The sequence below is a fragment of the Desmodus rotundus genome, chromosome 2 (assembly GCF_022682495.2).
Source record: "Desmodus rotundus isolate HL8 chromosome 2, HLdesRot8A.1, whole genome shotgun sequence".
Lineage (NCBI taxonomy): Eukaryota > Metazoa > Chordata > Mammalia > Chiroptera > Phyllostomidae > Desmodus > Desmodus rotundus.
The window spans coordinates 133157329-133174568 of NC_071388.1; the positions used below are offsets into that span (position 1 = coordinate 133157329).

General features: G+C 34.7%; 2 pseudogenes; both read left to right on the forward strand.

Annotated features, from left to right (window-relative positions):
* LOC112313075 (ralA-binding protein 1 pseudogene) overlaps positions 1 to 17240 on the forward strand; it is a 100444-nt pseudogene that overhangs the window by 37879 nt on the left and 45325 nt on the right.
* Positions 12527 to 12599, forward strand: LOC128780344 (U4 spliceosomal RNA; annotated as a pseudogene).

The window sequence follows — 17240 nt, forward strand, 5'->3', positions numbered from 1 at the left end:
AAGACCTAAGGAAGTACTAAATTAATTAATTTAATTAATTCAGTTAAATTAAGAATCAGGCTGATTCTCAGCATGGAGAAGCCTATGATAATCAAAAACACAAAAATAATAACAAAAAACAGCCAACACCAAGGAAGTGAAGCATCTGATTCCCAGGTTTTTCTATTATTAAATTCAAATGTCTCATTTTCAACAAAAGATTACAAGGCATACAAAAAAAGAAACCCACAGAAGAAAAAAATTCACAGAAACTACTCCTGAAAAAAATCTAATGGCAAATATTTTAGACAAAGATTATAACACAACAGTTTCGAAGATACTCAAAGAATGGAAGGAAGAGGTGAAATAGTGAAAAGATGATGTGTGAACAAAATAAAAATACCAGTAAAGAGGTAGGAAATTTAAAATAAAATTTCTGAAACTGTACACAAATATTCACAGAAACATTGTTAATGGGCTGTTATTTTAAGTATTTTAAGGAATATGCCTCTGAAATTCTTTAAAATGTAATAGCACCGAATGGGCAAATGGAAAACTAGAGACATAGTGATTGGACTAAACAAATAATATAATGTTAAGAAATGTTTTTATTCATACATAGTTTACTGTACTTAGCACCATGTACCACAAATCACAATTTACTTTTCTGTAAACTAGACTAATTCTTTCAAATTAACTTTGATGCTACAATTTCTTTTTCTTGGGGAAGGGAGAAGCTGCTACCCTTCTTTCAACAAAACACAAATCCCAAGAGGATTTCTTTAGCCCTCTGTAATTTACAATCATCCACAGAACTCCAAAGCCAAAGCTGCAGTCCATTCTTCTAGGAGGTCACTCCAGTCACAGACACTGGCAGTTCTCCAAGCCACATAGGCTAGCACAGAGCAGAAGGCTAGTTTTCCAAGGAGCTGAAAATCCTCCTTAAGAACTATGTGTGTTGGTTGCACAACCAATATCTGGAAAGTTCAGACAGTGCCCGTGCATTCTCCTGAGATCACACCCCTCGTTGTCATCTGTGGGACTCAAATACGTCCCACAGGCAAACAGTCAGTGTTCCAGCAACTGGCAAGGAACAGAGGGACTCTGGCTGTGATATACAATAGAAAGTCACTATTTTCAATTTTCCTTTCTTTTCCCCATATCATTTCAGAATCTCTGTGATAAAATGCACATTCCTCCTCCATGTAGAATATAAGACATGTATGCACAATGTCTCACTATTGTAATCACTTTTATGAAGTCAACCATATTGTTAATGTTTGTCTACAGAGTCATGTCCTTGTTCCTTTACCAGGAAATATTTATCTTAGGAAATGACTTGTGATAGTGATAATTAACCATTTGGGAGAGAATATAAGGTGCAATAATGAATTTAATACTCTTTATTCCCAGTTAGCTCAGTTTCAACTCAAACATAAAAAAAAATATCAGAATGGTTTCTTTTGGTCTCTTTCTTTGATTTAAAAAAAATACTAGTTAGGGAGAAAGGCTTTTTATTTTAATAAACGCTGCTGGCATTTTTTACTTTTTATTGAAATGCATAAGGTGAAGGAACTCATTTTCTCTCACTGTTGAAATACAAAAATAAATAAATAAAATTATTCAAACTCATAGCTAATTTCATAATAATTGCAAACTGAATGCCAAAATGAGGAGGCAACTCTTCACATAAAAAGGCTAATCATGGCTAATTGTTTTCCTATTCCTTTTGATGATAATAGCCATTATAAACTCATTTGAAGTGTGTAGATGTAATACGCAATCACCACGAGATGCAACATTCCAAACTCAAACAGATGACTGAGGGAGCACGGAGTGCTGTTCGTTGGCAAGGCTGCCAACTGGCTTCATTTTCAAAGGAAAAATAAGCGTGTAGCTGCAATCCAATCTTGTTTACATGCACCCCTTTCCTTTTATGTGTGCTGATAAAATGGCCACCTCTAAATCAACCTGTTTACCATCGCACTAAGCAGTAGGTGGCTGTTACTATTGTCTGGAATTTGCTGAAGAAATTGGACTCAAATAACAAAGCACTTAATTCTAGATTATTTTTTAATTGTATGTGAAAAATGCAATCTGCTGGAGGTTATAAAATGCACATAGTCTTCTCAAGGTCAAGCTTGGAGGACTTGTGCATTTAATTTTTTCTAATAGGAATATGTGCTCTGATATTAATATAAGAAGTTGAGAATCCTTCTGTAAAAGATATAAAATAAATGTATAGAGTTAACTTGCGGCTTTCATGTAGGTTGGTAACAAAAAAAAAAAGAGTGTGTCTTAACACATTCAATCTATAGGTTCTACAACCTTTAAAATAATATTGGGAGGATAGGTGACTATAGAATTCTGTGAATGGGGGTGTCAAAGTCATCTTTTTATTAAGGCTCTTCTCAGAAATAACAAGTCTATAACACTGTGTTGTTATATTTGAGGAACATACTATTCAAACCTACTCCCTCTCCCCTTCCTCTTATGATCGCTGTGTTTTTTGCATCCTCGGATTCTTGGCCAGTCATTTTAATGATCACCCTTCTTCACAAACAAACTCCCTCCACTGAAAAGGTGTTCGAGTCTTCCTTATCCCAATAAGGGATTTCCATTGTCTTATTTCTCTCTCAAACTTCTTTTCTGCTCACATTCACTGCCAAACTTCTTGAAGTGCTAATCTTCAACTATCACCTCAGTAAAAATGAATCCCCATTTCTTCTGACATGTACTTCCAATTGTCTCCTGGAAAATACGATCTCCGGTCTCCCTGGAACTACAGAGTAAGTAAAACCAGTATTCATCTCCTCTTCACCCTCAGTGCCTTCACCCATGTGTGTGACGGCATCTCAGAAGGAACCCCACGAGAAATGCAGAGGCCTTTCTCCCGAAACTCTTGAGTTGTGGAACCAACATCAAGAACCCTCTAACTTAGTGTAACTTAAAAAAATGCCTGTCTCCACTGCTGCATATCAACACCAATTACAAGCAGCTGAACAAAATTCCTTACTGCTACACTACTGACGCCAAATTAAAACTTACGTCGAGTCAGGCAAGTCTTCATCACCAGGCAAACTAAAATCATTAGTAAAGTGAGAGTGTATTCGGTTTTACAAATTAGTCACTGGGGGTATATTGAGTTTTATGATAGCAAATTGCAAATACAAATGGGGAAGGCTTCCTTTCTAAAATAATGTATGACTTCTAATGCCATCTAAAGAAACCCTGATAGCATGTATGCACATTTGGGATTATTCAAATATTTTTCTCTATTGGGAAAAGCGATATGGTTAAATATGATGTTTTTATTTAAATTAATTAAATACTTTAAATCCATTAAATTTAACCTAAATGGAAACCTAAGTATTTAACAATCCTCATCCAATATATGGTCTAACTAAAATTAAATTATTTTAATTTTTAAAAGTAGTGTCAATTATTTCTCTTTTGAAAGAATGGCATGGACTTAATAAGGTAGATAGTTTTCCTTGAGAATGTCTTTGAATTCACTAAGAAAACATTATCTACCTCTGCAATTATACATTTTTTCTATGTGTATGTTATTGTTTAGTGTTTTTGTTTATTTGTCACCAGTCTGAGGGCTAAACCATAAACTCAACTATGGCAGTTTTCTTTACCTCTCATTGTTTGGTATATCCATCCACTCAGCCGTGCCCTTGAACTTTTATCTTTGGCTACAAAGTTTCATGGAAGTCAATTCTGTTATCTCAAGTTGTACAAATCCAGGTTTGTATGACATATACTCTATCTTCATATTTATCTGCTAATTTTAAATTCTGATATTATTTGACTTTGCCTGTACATACTATAGTCATTAGAACAACAAACATCCTCCCTCAAGATTGTTAATAATGCAACTTCAGACAGTTGCAGCTTTTGTGGCATCATCTCTAAATGAAAATAAACTATGTTTATGTTTGCCAGGTCATTCCGTACACTACTTGCTCTAACACAATCAGAAAATAAGGCTGTGGAGGACACTGTGGCGTATTTAATTTCATTGAGCTCAAATAGGAAATAATGTAATCAATCTACAGCCTCCTTTGCTGACAAACTAAGTGCTTTCTTGTTGTATCCCTGTGAGTGTGCCTCCCAATTCATCCAGTAACATATCCTCATTCAGATTATGCATTTGTAGGAACTCAGTGGTCTCACTCTGTTCTGAGTCTGATAGGGATTTAACCTAAGACAGGGATCATTAAACATTTTCTGTAAGCAGTCAGATAGTAAATATTCCAGACTTTGCCGGCCATGTGGTCTCAGCAGCACCTTAAATCTGCCATTGCAGGAGGAAAGTGACCACAGACAGTATATAAATAAATGGAGTGTGGCTGTATTTCAATAAGAACAATGGGTGTTGGACCAGATTTAACCAGTGGGCTGCACATCAGACTTCTGACCTAAGTAAGAGAAGTTGCTGGCCATATGCCTTTAATTCAGAAATTTCCTCTTAGTATGAACATTACCACTAATTAAAGTTTTTTCACTGATTGTTAGTTTATTCCTTGACTTATTTTTGAAGTCAAGATGGCTTATTTATCTATACATATTTACTGTAAATAGTGTAAATAGGTATTGTTCATTCAGCCATTGAACATTATTGTTCTTAAGCTTATACAACATTTTTTAACATTATAATGTAATCATCAACAAAAAACTCTGATCTAAAATCCTTATGCCGTCAAATTTTACAAACCGCCCTTCTTCTCTTATTTAAATGTGAAAACACTTGAATAGAAGTCTCCAATTGAAAAGTCAAAAAAGTAAAATTTCTTATTTTAAACAATTTACACATGCGTTTTGGTAGGTTTTAATCTGAATGTGTTTAGCAGCCCTGATGGAAGACAGAACAGAAGACCAGCAGAGCAGATTGGTTACAGAATATGGTAAGCAATTCGTATGCTAGAGGGTGGGAAGGGAAGGGGCAAGCATATGTCCCAGGCACTAAAAATAAATTTGCCATCATTTTCTCTAAAATTATAATCAATTGTGTGAATTAAATTCAAGTGTGGGGATTAACTGAAGAAGCAGGGAGGTGGGTGGGGCAGGGGAGAGCAACAGGGAAAAATTGGAACAACTGTAATTGAACAATAAAAAATAAAAATAAATATGAAGACCAAAAATAAATGAGATTCATGAGATACAGAAGGACCAAAAATGTTGTTCATCTGAGAAGGTTCTCTGCCTTATGGAATACAAACTAGAGTAAATTCACTGAAAATAGGAAAACTGTCATGCTTATAAGCATAATTTGCAAAATTTGCTTCACCTAAACCTCAAGGAAATCACTGAAGATTCACAAGATAAAACCCACAGGAGACCATTAACAGCATAACATTTCCATTCTGTGAGTTCAAATTTATTCCACTTATAAGAGGAGTGGATGTGGTTCCATTTGTTTATTTATTTACTTATATATTTTTTCCCTTGGCTGAGGAGGTATATCTGATAACAAATTGCTATGAGCAGTGTGCAAAATTTTGCTGCCTATGTTTTCTTCTAACATTTTTATGGTTTTGGGTCTAATACTAAGTCCTTAATCCATTTTGAATTTATTTTGTGTGGTGTACGAAGTTGGTTTAGTTTTATTTTTCTGTGTGTATCTGTCCAATCTTCCCAACACTATTTATTGAATAAACTATCTTTAGCCCATTGTATGCACTTGTTTCCTCTGTAGAATATTAATTGACTGTAAAGGTGTAGGCTTATTTCTGGGCTTTCTTTTCTGTTCCATTGATTTATGTGTCTGTTTTTCTGACAGTGCCATGCTGGTTCAATGTTATGGCCTTATATTATGGTTTGATATTAGGTAGTGTGATTCCTCTGACTTTGCTATTTCTCAGAATCACTGTTGCTACTGGGCCTTTTGTGGTTCCATACAAATTTGTGAAATATTTGTTCTAGTTCTGTGAAATACATCATTGGAATCTTCATAGCAATTGTGTTGAATCTATAGATTTCTTTGGGTTGTATGGACATTTTAATGATGTTAATTCTTCCTATCCATGAACACAGTATGTGCTTCCATTTATTTGTATCTTTTTCTATTTCTTTCTTCAGTGTCCTATAATTTTCCTAGTACAGATCTTTTACATCCTACATTAAGTTTAATCCTAGGTATTTTATTCTTTTTGAGGCAGTTGGGAACAGGATTGTTTTCTTGGTTTCCCTTTCTATTAGTTCATTATTGGCATCAAATCATGAACAAAATAAAATGATTACCCACAGAATGTGAGAACGTATTTGCCAATACATCTGATAAGGGGTTCCTATCAAAAATTTACAAAGTGCTTACAAAATTCAACACCAAAAAAATAAACAAATAAACAATCCAATTAAAAATGGGCAAAAGACCAGAACAGATACTTCCCCAAAGAGGACATACAGATGGCCAATAGACGTATGAAAAGACACTCAAGATCACTAATCATCAGAGAAATATAAATTAAAACTACAATGAGATACCATCTCACACCTGTCAGAATGCTTATCATCAATAGAGCAACAAAAACAAATGCTGGCAAGGACATAGAGAAAAGGGAGCCATTTTGCATTCTTGGTAGGAATGCAGACTGGTGCAGCCCCTGTGGAAAGCAGTACGGAGATATCTCAAAAATTTAAAGAAATGAATCTACTTTTTGACCCAGTGATCCTACTTCTGGAAATAAATCCAAAGGGACTCAAAACACTAATGCAAAAGAATATAAGTGTCCCTATGTTTATTGCAGAGTTATTTACAATTGCCAAGATATGGAAGCAGCCCAAGTGTCCATCCATAGATGAGTGGATAAGTGGAATACTACACAGCAGAAAGAATGAAGGAATTCTTACCCTTTGTGACAGCATGGATGGAACTGGAGAGCGTTATGCTAAGTGAAATAAGCCAGAAGGTGAAAGACAAATACCATGTGGTCTCACCTATAAGTGGAACCTAATCAACAAAACAAACAAATGAGTAAAATAGAACCAGAGAACCAGAGACATACAAATAAAGAACAAACTGACAGTAACCAGAGGGAATGGGGGAGGTGGATAAAGGGGAAAAGTAGGGGAAGGGTTGTCAGGGAACATGTTTAAAGGACCCATGGACAAAGACAATGGGGGAGGGGCAATGGTTGAATGTGGGTGGTGGGGGTGGGTAGGGCAGGGGAGAGTAATTGAGCAAAATGGGGACAACAATAATAAAAAATAGATGAGTGGATAAAACAACAGGGGATGTTTACACAATGGAATACAATTTGGCCATAGAAAAAGAAGAAAAGTTTGCCCTTTGGGACAGTATGAACATGGAGAACATTACGCTAAGTGAAATAAGCCAGTCATAGAAAGACAAATACCATATAATTTCACTCATATGTGGAATCTAAGGAACAAACTGAACTAGCAAAGAAAATGGGGACAGACTCATAGATGGAGAGCAAGATGCCAGCTAATGGGGGTAAGGATGTTAGCAGGTAGAGGGATTGAGCAAAAATGAAAAAGGACTCACGGACATGGACAACAGCGTGGTGATTGTTGGGGCGAGGGGGTATAAGGGGACTAAAAGGTAATATAAAAAATACAATAAAGATTTCAAAAGTAGAATAAAGTAGAAATCCTCTTACTTTCATCATAACATTGAATGTAAAAGTGTGGATTGCATAGTATAAGTTAAGAATAAAATGCAAACACTAAATAAATGATTTAGTTATTTGGTCAGGTTCTCCTTTGGATCAAAGATACTGATTCTCATATGACATACTAACATTTTTTCTAACACCATAAATAATCAAAAAAAAGAAAATTAGAATTAGTATTGAGATACAATCATCATATTTGCAAATGATAAAAAATCACATGTTAGCTTTGCAGTAGAAATAGGAAAATCTTCATAAGATAGTCTGATGAAATGGCCAGCAAGTTCAGCCTTACGCATGGGTATTAGTGCATAGTGAAATGAGTAGAATGCATGACCCCTTACTTCTACCTGCAGAAGTTGGGAAACCAATTTCCAGCCATGTAAAAAAAAATACAAATATCACTTCAATACTGTTATAATATGGTAAAATCTATTTTTAAAAGATCTATTTATGTATGTATTTTTAGACAGAGGGGAAGGGAGAAAGAAAGAGGAAGAGAAATGTCAATGTGTGGTTGCCTCTTGTGCACCCCTTACAGAGTACCTGGCTCATAATACAGGCATGTGCCCTGACCGGAATGGAATCAGTGGCAACTCTTTGGTTCACAGGCTGTTGCCCAATCCACTGAGCCACACCAGCCAGGGCTATTATTTTTATTATGCTACAGAAACCCTATTTTAACAAACCTTAAAAAAAGAAACATTTATATGCTCCTGGAATCCAATAAAGTATAAACAACAACAACAAGATAAAAAACATTGTGGAATAAAAAGAAATGCAACTGTACTTCAGGATGAGTTGGAACTGGGGTCCTCAGAGCTGCTAGGTCATTGTGTACCTGTGGTGGCTGCATTCTGTTTCAAAACATATAATCTTTCTCTATATTGAAGGATTAACATACAGTTCTAATAATCTACCCAACATTTATTCTCCTTCCTTGTTAACAATCCCGGTTTTGATAATGTGTATGTTCTCTTTTTCATGCCATGAATATAAGGAGAACCTACTCTATTCTCAACTTTATTGTCAACACTAGAGAGTAAATTCTGACTGACCTTAAGCCAGCTATATTTGTATTAATTCCCTTTACTGAGGTTAGTTTAGGCAAAGAATTAAGATATAATTTTGGTTAATGAGATGAAAAATTGCCTAGGTGGTTCTAATAATATTTTTCTTGCTTTTACAAGTTAACACAATAGGGAAAATGGTATATTTATGTTTCTGAAGGGCATAGTTTCTGGATAAAGTGTCCTGAACTGGCATAGCCAATTTACTGCAAGCCCAAAGATGAAGCCAACCTCAAGAGTGACAGAACAAGATAATGGAAACAATTATCATGATATGATTGAGTTACTAAATCAATATACCTTGTAGCTGCACTGTTCTGAACTACTGTAAGGCACAAAAATGTATTTCATTGTTATTTAAAAATTGAATTGAATTTTGTGTTATCAGCTGAAAATTTCCTAGATGATTTAGGGAAAAAACATTGTCACTGGCAGAGCTTAGGATATAACTTTTGTCATTGAAGAAAGACTGAATGACCGAATAATAAGTCTCAAGTTCAGAAGTCCTGGGGCAGCCCTGGCCTGGTAGTTCATCCCCTGTCAGGACATATACCTAGGGTGCAGATTGGATCCGGGTCAGGGTGCTGTTCGGAGGCAATGGATTGATGTTCCTCTCTCTCTCTCTCTATCTCTGTCTGTCTGTCTGTCTGTCTCTCCCCCCCCACTCCCTCTCTCATCAATAAACATATCCTCAGATAAGGATTAAAAATAAAAGTCCTGATGTAGGTTTCCAGTTAATCTAGATAACAAATTTTGAGCCAATTCTTTGTAGTTCTCTTGTTGAGTAAAATCAAGTGAAAAAATTGCATTCTTTGGGTGAACCAAATGATGGGAGCTGGAAGAAAAGCAATCCCAAGAAGAAAAGTAATGTTTCTAAAGGAAGAGGAAAAAAAATCTTCTAAATGAACTGAAAGCAGTAATGCATGTTGAGAGAGAAGAAATGACGAATTTATAAAGTTAGGTGATTATGTAGTAAAAGAGGAAGTCATAAGCATTAACTTGCAGAAATACAGTGGGTTAAATTTGAATTTTGTACCAAACTGTAGATGCCTGCAAGGCCTCATGGAGAAAGAGCTAATGAGAAAACAACCACAGAAGTAAGGGGAGGAAAGCCCATTTTAGTTTTCTTACAAATAAAGTTTGAAAGTCTCAACTTGGACTACTAATTACCCAAGTAATTAGACTTCCACATTATGTTAATGATACTATATTTTAAGTACAAATTAAATAAGCAGTAATTGGAGGAGGGTCTACAAGATTCTATTCTCTATGGGAGAACAGCTAATGCATAGTTTTTAGGGGCCAGTGCCTCAGAGAAACAGTGATGTCATGAACGTATTTTATTGAACTTACTAGAAAGGGTCAGCCTGTGTTTAGGAGAGAGCATCTGGGTCTGCTAAGCTGCTGATTCTCCCACATTTTGTGTACAACCACTGTATGGATTTACTTATATCTTCCCAAAAAGATATGTTAAACCCCTAACCCCATAACGCAGAATGTGGCTGTGAAAATAAAGTATTTAGTACAATTAAATAAAGTCATTAGTGTGAGCCTTGATTTAATATAAATGATGTTCTTATCAAAAGGAAAATTTGGACACAGACAGACATGCACACAAGGAGAATGTCATATAAATAGGAAGACACAAATCAGTGTCATTTGTCTAAAGTCAAAGAACATCAACAATTTTCAGCAAACCACCGTAAGCTGCAAGAGAGGCATGGAATGGATTCTCCCTCACAGTCATCAGAAGGACCCAACACAGCCAACACCTGAGTCTTGGGTTCAGCCACCCAGTTTGTGGTAGTGTGTGGAGAAGGTGCTGTGACAGATTGAACATGTCAAAGTGGTTTGAGAAGTTTCTTAGTGCTATTGATATTTCAGTAAAATAATTCTTTGCTGTGGGGCTGTCGTATGCATCACAAGATGTTTAGCAACATGCCTGGCTCGACTCACTAGAAGCCAATAGTGGGAGATAGCCAATATACTCAAAATATCCAAATCAATAAAGTTATCGGTGACAAAGAAAAGTGTGTCTTTTATTCTACAGAAAAAACTAAATGGACTTTTTGGTCAACCCAATAGTTGCACATCAGTCTTATTTTGCCTGTTCCATCCATTAGCATCACTGCCTGGAAAGATCGATGTATAGGCAAGAAGCTGATGCTCACCCTCCTCTACCCTGTTAATGCAGCCTTGATTGGAGATCACTTTACATGTCTTTTACTTCAGGAGTCAAATTGGTGGCCAACACACTTTTAATTTTAGTTTTAGTTCTTGGTAGTTCTTTGACATTGAGAAAATACTTTAAATTCTGGGTGTTGGTTTTCCTGTTTATAAATAATACATTTTAAGGATAAAATGATTCTTAATGTATGGCGTATATCAGGATAACCTAGATCACTTTTTAAATATACAAATGCCTAGACCTTAGCTTTCAAGAACATGTCAATAGTTGGAAACAGCCATCATATTTTTAAAGGGTCTAGAATTAAATTTGATTTCAACCCTTCAATGATGACCATGGAGTTTGAAATTAAAAAATGCTTGGAGCTCTGATTTATTTTATTCTATAATTACACTTCTGTCTCATGAGCAATATAAGCAGTGCTAAGAGCTAGAGAAGTTTAGAAAAAAATTCACTTCACTTACTTACCTACAATAAATATTTAAGTGAAGAACTGTAAACAGCTCTATACAGAAGAATATAGATCTGGAAAATATGACCTAAAACGCTATATTCTTAGTTTGTAGCAGTAGCTGAAATTCATAATTCTTATATTTATAACATTTTTCTTCCATAATCTGCCAGCAAAAGGATGCTTGTTATTCTGTGACAGTGAGCACTTAATGTGACATTGACATTTTCTTCTAATTGCCCTATTTTTTTTTGTATGGTCATATATTAAAAGCAGCAAGTTTATAAAAATCTTAGCTTGACAAATATAAATTCTTTCTTTAAATGCTGAGGGCTACAAAATGAAATTTAGTACATATGAGCTCCTAGAAGCTATTTACCACTTTAACATTTAACAAGCCATACATTAACATTTAGAAAGTCATAAAAATTTACATCTATAAGTGATTTTACTCAATGGGTTACCAAATGCATTCTATGCAAGAAAAGGTGAGCAGCACTAATAAAAAGTATACTAACTCAGTCAAAGTAATTTATACAGCCAGTGCTTCGTCGATAATTGGAGGGCAAATAATGGGTTACATGTGATGGTTTTTATCTGTCTCTGACAAAAGATTTTTGGCACATTGCCCCCAATAACTAGGAGTGACACTCTGCTTGGAGAAAGAAGGCAGGAGCAGAATGACCTTTCAAAGTCCCTTTGAAAGGACCATGATACATTTTAAAGGAACTCCTAGTAAAAAGTAGAGTAAGCCACAGAAGTGAGAATTGAAACCATATGAAGCTGAAATAATTGGGACAAAGTTATTTTTTATATTCTACATACCTTCCATTGAAATATAAGATAAATAAGTCAATAATTATTTATTGAAAAGACAACACAGAGGAGAACAAAATCTTTGAATGAATAAGGTAGTGCGAATAAAGCAAAAACAATCCTGCACAACTTACATTATTCTTTTCACTTTGGAATTTAAGTGTATCCTGGTAAGACACAGCAATATAGAATAATATTTGTGTATTTTAGCACATAGCACCCTAGTATAAAATTTCCATTTCCAGTGTGTAGAATTTTGAGTCATTTTTGTGAGGACTAATTAACAAAAGAAAAAAATGAAATTTGAAATTAAAAATGGAGATAAAGCAGATGCCAATAATTCAGTGAAGATTATTTTATACTAAAGGTTTAGGAAAGAAGGTTTGTGCAGGGGCAGTATTATAGCCAATGAGGTTTATCCAAGGCACGATTATTGCTAATTGCAAGGTTTAGGAAAGAAGAAAAATTGTAAGAAGAAAATATTATTGAGTTTAGCTGTGTTCTCTGATACTGAAAGAAAGAGAACTAGAAAGATAGAAATGAACAACTGAGAAGTCCTACGATCAGAAAGGCATTGAATCCTGAGTGGAGAACAAGATCTAGGGGAAAAGCTTTTATTTTTTATTTTTTTTGTTATCTACAATAAGATATATCTGTAAGTGTCTCTGTTATATAGCTAGCAGTGGATTGAATATTAGACATTAACTATTAAGGTTTGGTGAATAGAAATCGCTAATACAAAAATTATTAATTTGAAATGTAAAATTTGCCCTGATGTTGTTTCATTTGTTGATCTTTGTATTATTATTATTATTATACTTTATCATATTAAAACAATACATATCAATGGTTTTCATAGCATTTTCTCTCAACATGAGTCCCCAAAGGTTTTTGCCATAAAAAGTACTTTATAATCTAAATGGAAATAGTTTTATTATACTATCATATATGATCAGAGTAATCAATGCTCTTTGTAAACCTTCAGAAATAAACTGTAACTCTCAGATATTGCTTAAGGAAATGCAAAAGGGTACAGCTACTTTGAAAAGAGTATTTTTTAAATAAATTTCCATATATGCTGATTGTGTGATCTAGACACTCTACTCTTATCTATTTATTGAAACAGGTAGGGGTTTGCCTACACAAAAATCTGTATATGACTATTCACAGCAGCTTGATTAAAAATACCCTCAAACTGGAAAGAACCCAAATATCCATTCACTATTCAGACAATAAACAAGTTATGATATAGCCATATAATGGAATATTAATCAGCAATAAAAGTAAATAAATTACTTAAATATGCAAACATATGAATGAATCTCAAAAGCATTATTTTAAGTGACAGAAACCAAAAGTAAAAGGTTATGTACTCTGATTAATTTATGTGACATTTAGGAAAAGGCACTATATAAGTGAAGTCATGTGTTATATTCTAATACTTTATATATTTTAATTAAAATATATAGAGCAAATCCATGATAAAATCAATATCATTTTGACAGCATCATATTTTATAGATGTACAAAATTTGTTGTTTTAGGAAACAAATGAAAATGAACACACAACATTCCAAAACCTATGGGACACAGTGAAGGCAGTCCTGACACGGAAGTTCATAATCATACAGGCCAACCTAAAAAAAATAGAAACATTTCAAATAAGCAACCTAACTCTACATCTACATGAACTTGAGCAACAATAACAAACAAAGCCCAGAGTGAGTGGAAGGTAGGAAATAACTAAGATCAGAGCAGAATTAAACGACATAGAGCATAATTAAACAACGTTGAGACTAAAAGAACAATTCGAAGGATCAATAAATCCAGGAATTGGTTCTTTGAAAGGATAAATAAAATCAACAAGCCTTTAAGCAGACTCATCAAGAAAATAAAGAAAGGACCCAAATAAACAAAAGCAGAAATGAAAGAGGAGACATTACAACTGATACCACAGAAATATAAAGGATTGTTAAGAAATTACTATGGACAAATATATGCCAAGAAATTTGAAAACCTGGTGAAAAGGGCAGATTTCTAGAAAAATATAATCTTCCAAAACTTAATGAAGAAGAAACAGAAAGCCTGAACAGACCAATAACAGCTGGTAAAATCAAAGCAGTAATCAAAAAACTCCCAGCACACAAAAGCCCTGGACTGGCTGGTTTCACAGGAGAATTTTACAAAACATTTAAGGAACAGCTACGCCCTAACCTTCTCAGACTATTCCAAAAAATCCAACAAGAGGGAAGACTCCCAATTCTTTTTATGAAGCCAGTGTCATCCTAATCCCCAAACCAGATAAAGACACAACAAAGAAAGAAAACTACAGGCCAATATCACTGATAAACATAGACACTAAATTCCTCAACAAAAAATTGTCAAACCGCATCCAGCAATACAATAAAAAGATCTTACACCAAGACCAAGTGGGATTCATCCCAGGGATGCAAGGATGGTACAATATTTGCAAATCAATAAACATAATACATTATACAAACAAAAAGAAAGACAAAAATCACATGATCATAGCAGTAGATACTGAAAAACTTGTGATAAGGTACCATACCCAGTTATGATAAAAAAAAAAACACTTAGCAGAATGGGAGTAGAGGGAGCATACCTTAATATAACAAAGGCCATATATGAGAAACCTACAGCCAACATCATACTCAATGGGAAAAAAATAAAAGCTTTCCCACTAAGATTGGGAACAAGACAAGGATGTCCACTTTTACCACTTCTATACAACATAATATTGGAAGTCCTAGCCACAGCAATCAGACAAGAAAAAAAAAAAAGGCATAGAAATTGGAAAGAAGGAAGCAAAACTGCCTTTGTTTGCAGATGACATGACAGTGTACATAGAAAATCCTATAGACTCCACTAGAAAACTACTGGACCAATTAGGTGAATTTCACAAAGCAGCAGGATACAGAGACAATACTCAGCATTTGAAGGCATTTTTTTTTGTACACCAACAATGAAATATCAGAAACAGAACTCAGAAGAAAAGTCCCATTTAATATAGCAACAAGAAAAATAAAGTACCTAGGAACAAACCTAACCAAAGAGATAAAAGACCTCTACTCAGAAAATTGTACAACACTGAAATTAAGGAAGATACAAATTAATGGAAGCATACACTGTGTTCATGGATTGGAAGAGTTAACATCATGAAAATGTCTATGCTACCCAAAGCAATTTATAGATTAAATTCAATCCCTATTAAAATGCCATTGACATATTTCAGAGATATAGAACAAATATTTCAATAATTTATATAGAACCATAAATTACCCTGAATGCTTGCAGCAATTTTGAGAAAGAAAAACAAAGTAGGAATGATCACAATAACTGACATCAAACTTTGTTATAAGAACATGGTAATCAAAACAGTCTGGTATGGCATAAGAACAGACACATAGATCAATGGAACAGAATAGAGACCCCAGAATTAAACCCAAGTCTCTATGGTCAATTAATATTTGACAAAAATGGCAGAGCATAAAATGGGGTAAAAATAACCTCTTCAGCAAATGACGTTAGGAGATCTGGACAGCTACATGCAGAAAAATGAAACTCGACCACGAACTTACACCATATACAAAAATAAACTCAAGATGGATAAAGGAATTAAATATAAGTCATGACACCATAAAAGTCCTAGAGGAGAACATAGGCAGAAAAATCTCAGATATTCCATGCAGCAATATTTTCATTGATATGTCCCCTAGAGCAAGGGACATAAAGGAAAGAATAAAGAAGTGGGGCTTCATCAAAATAAAAAGCTTCTGCACAGCTAAAGAAAACAGCAAAATGAAAACAGAACCAACTGTATAGGAAAATATATTTGCAAATGATACTTTGGAAAAAGTTTTGATCTTCAAAATATATAAAGAACTCACATGACTCTACTCCAGAAAGACAAAAAACTCAATTAAAAATGAGCAAAGGACCTGAACAGACACTTCTCCAAAGAGGGCCCAGAGACATATAAAAGGATGCTCAGCATCACTATAGCCATTGGAGAGATGCAAATTAAAACCACAGTGAGACACCATGTCATACCAGTTAGAATGACCATCATAACCAAATCAACAAACAACAAATGCTGGCAAGGTTGTAGAGAAAAGGGAACCCTAGTGCACTGTTGGTGGGAATGCAGACTATTGCAGCCACAGTGGAAAACAGTTTGGAATTTCCTCAGAAAACTAAAAATGAAACTGCTTTTTGACCCAGCAATTCCAGTGCTGGGATTATAGCCTCACAATACCGAAGAACCAATTCAAGAGAACCTATGTACCTCAAGAGAACCTATGTTCCTAGAAGCACAATTTACAATAGCCAAGTGTTGGAAGCAACCTAAATGCCCATCAGTAAATGAATAAATAAAAAAATCTATGGTACATTTTCACAGTGGAATAATATGCAGCAGAAAGAAAGAAGGAGCTCCTATCCTTTGAAACAGCATGGATACATGCTGGATACATGGATACATGGATGGATCTGGAGAGTATTGTGCTAAGTGAAGTAAGACAGTTGGTGAAAGACAATGCCGTATGATCTCATCTATAAGTGGAACCTAATAAACAAAACAAAAAATGAGGAAAATAGAACCAGAGACATTGAAATAAAGAACAGACTGACAGTCACCAGAGGAAAGGTGAAAGGGATAATGGGGAGAAAAAAGGAAAGGTCATAAAGAACATGTATAAAGGACACATTGACAAAGCCAAAGGGGGGTAGGATCAAGGGTGGGAGATGGGGATGTGTGGGGCAATGGGAGTGATGGGGTGAATGTGGAGATGACTGTACTTGAACAACATAAATATACATACATACATACACAAATACATAAATAAATAAATGAAATGTTTTGCTAAAAAAAGAATCTAAAGTACCAACATGCTAAGGCAGTGGGAAGCCAAATTTTAATGCAAATAGCATCCTAGATTCTTACAGCAGAAACCCAAGATCTAAAGCAATACCATTTTTTAAACATTATTACAACTACATTTTAATTTGGAAACGTAGAAGGAGAATAGAGTGTTACCTTTTCACTGCTGGTCTGCAGTTAATGTACATATAGTA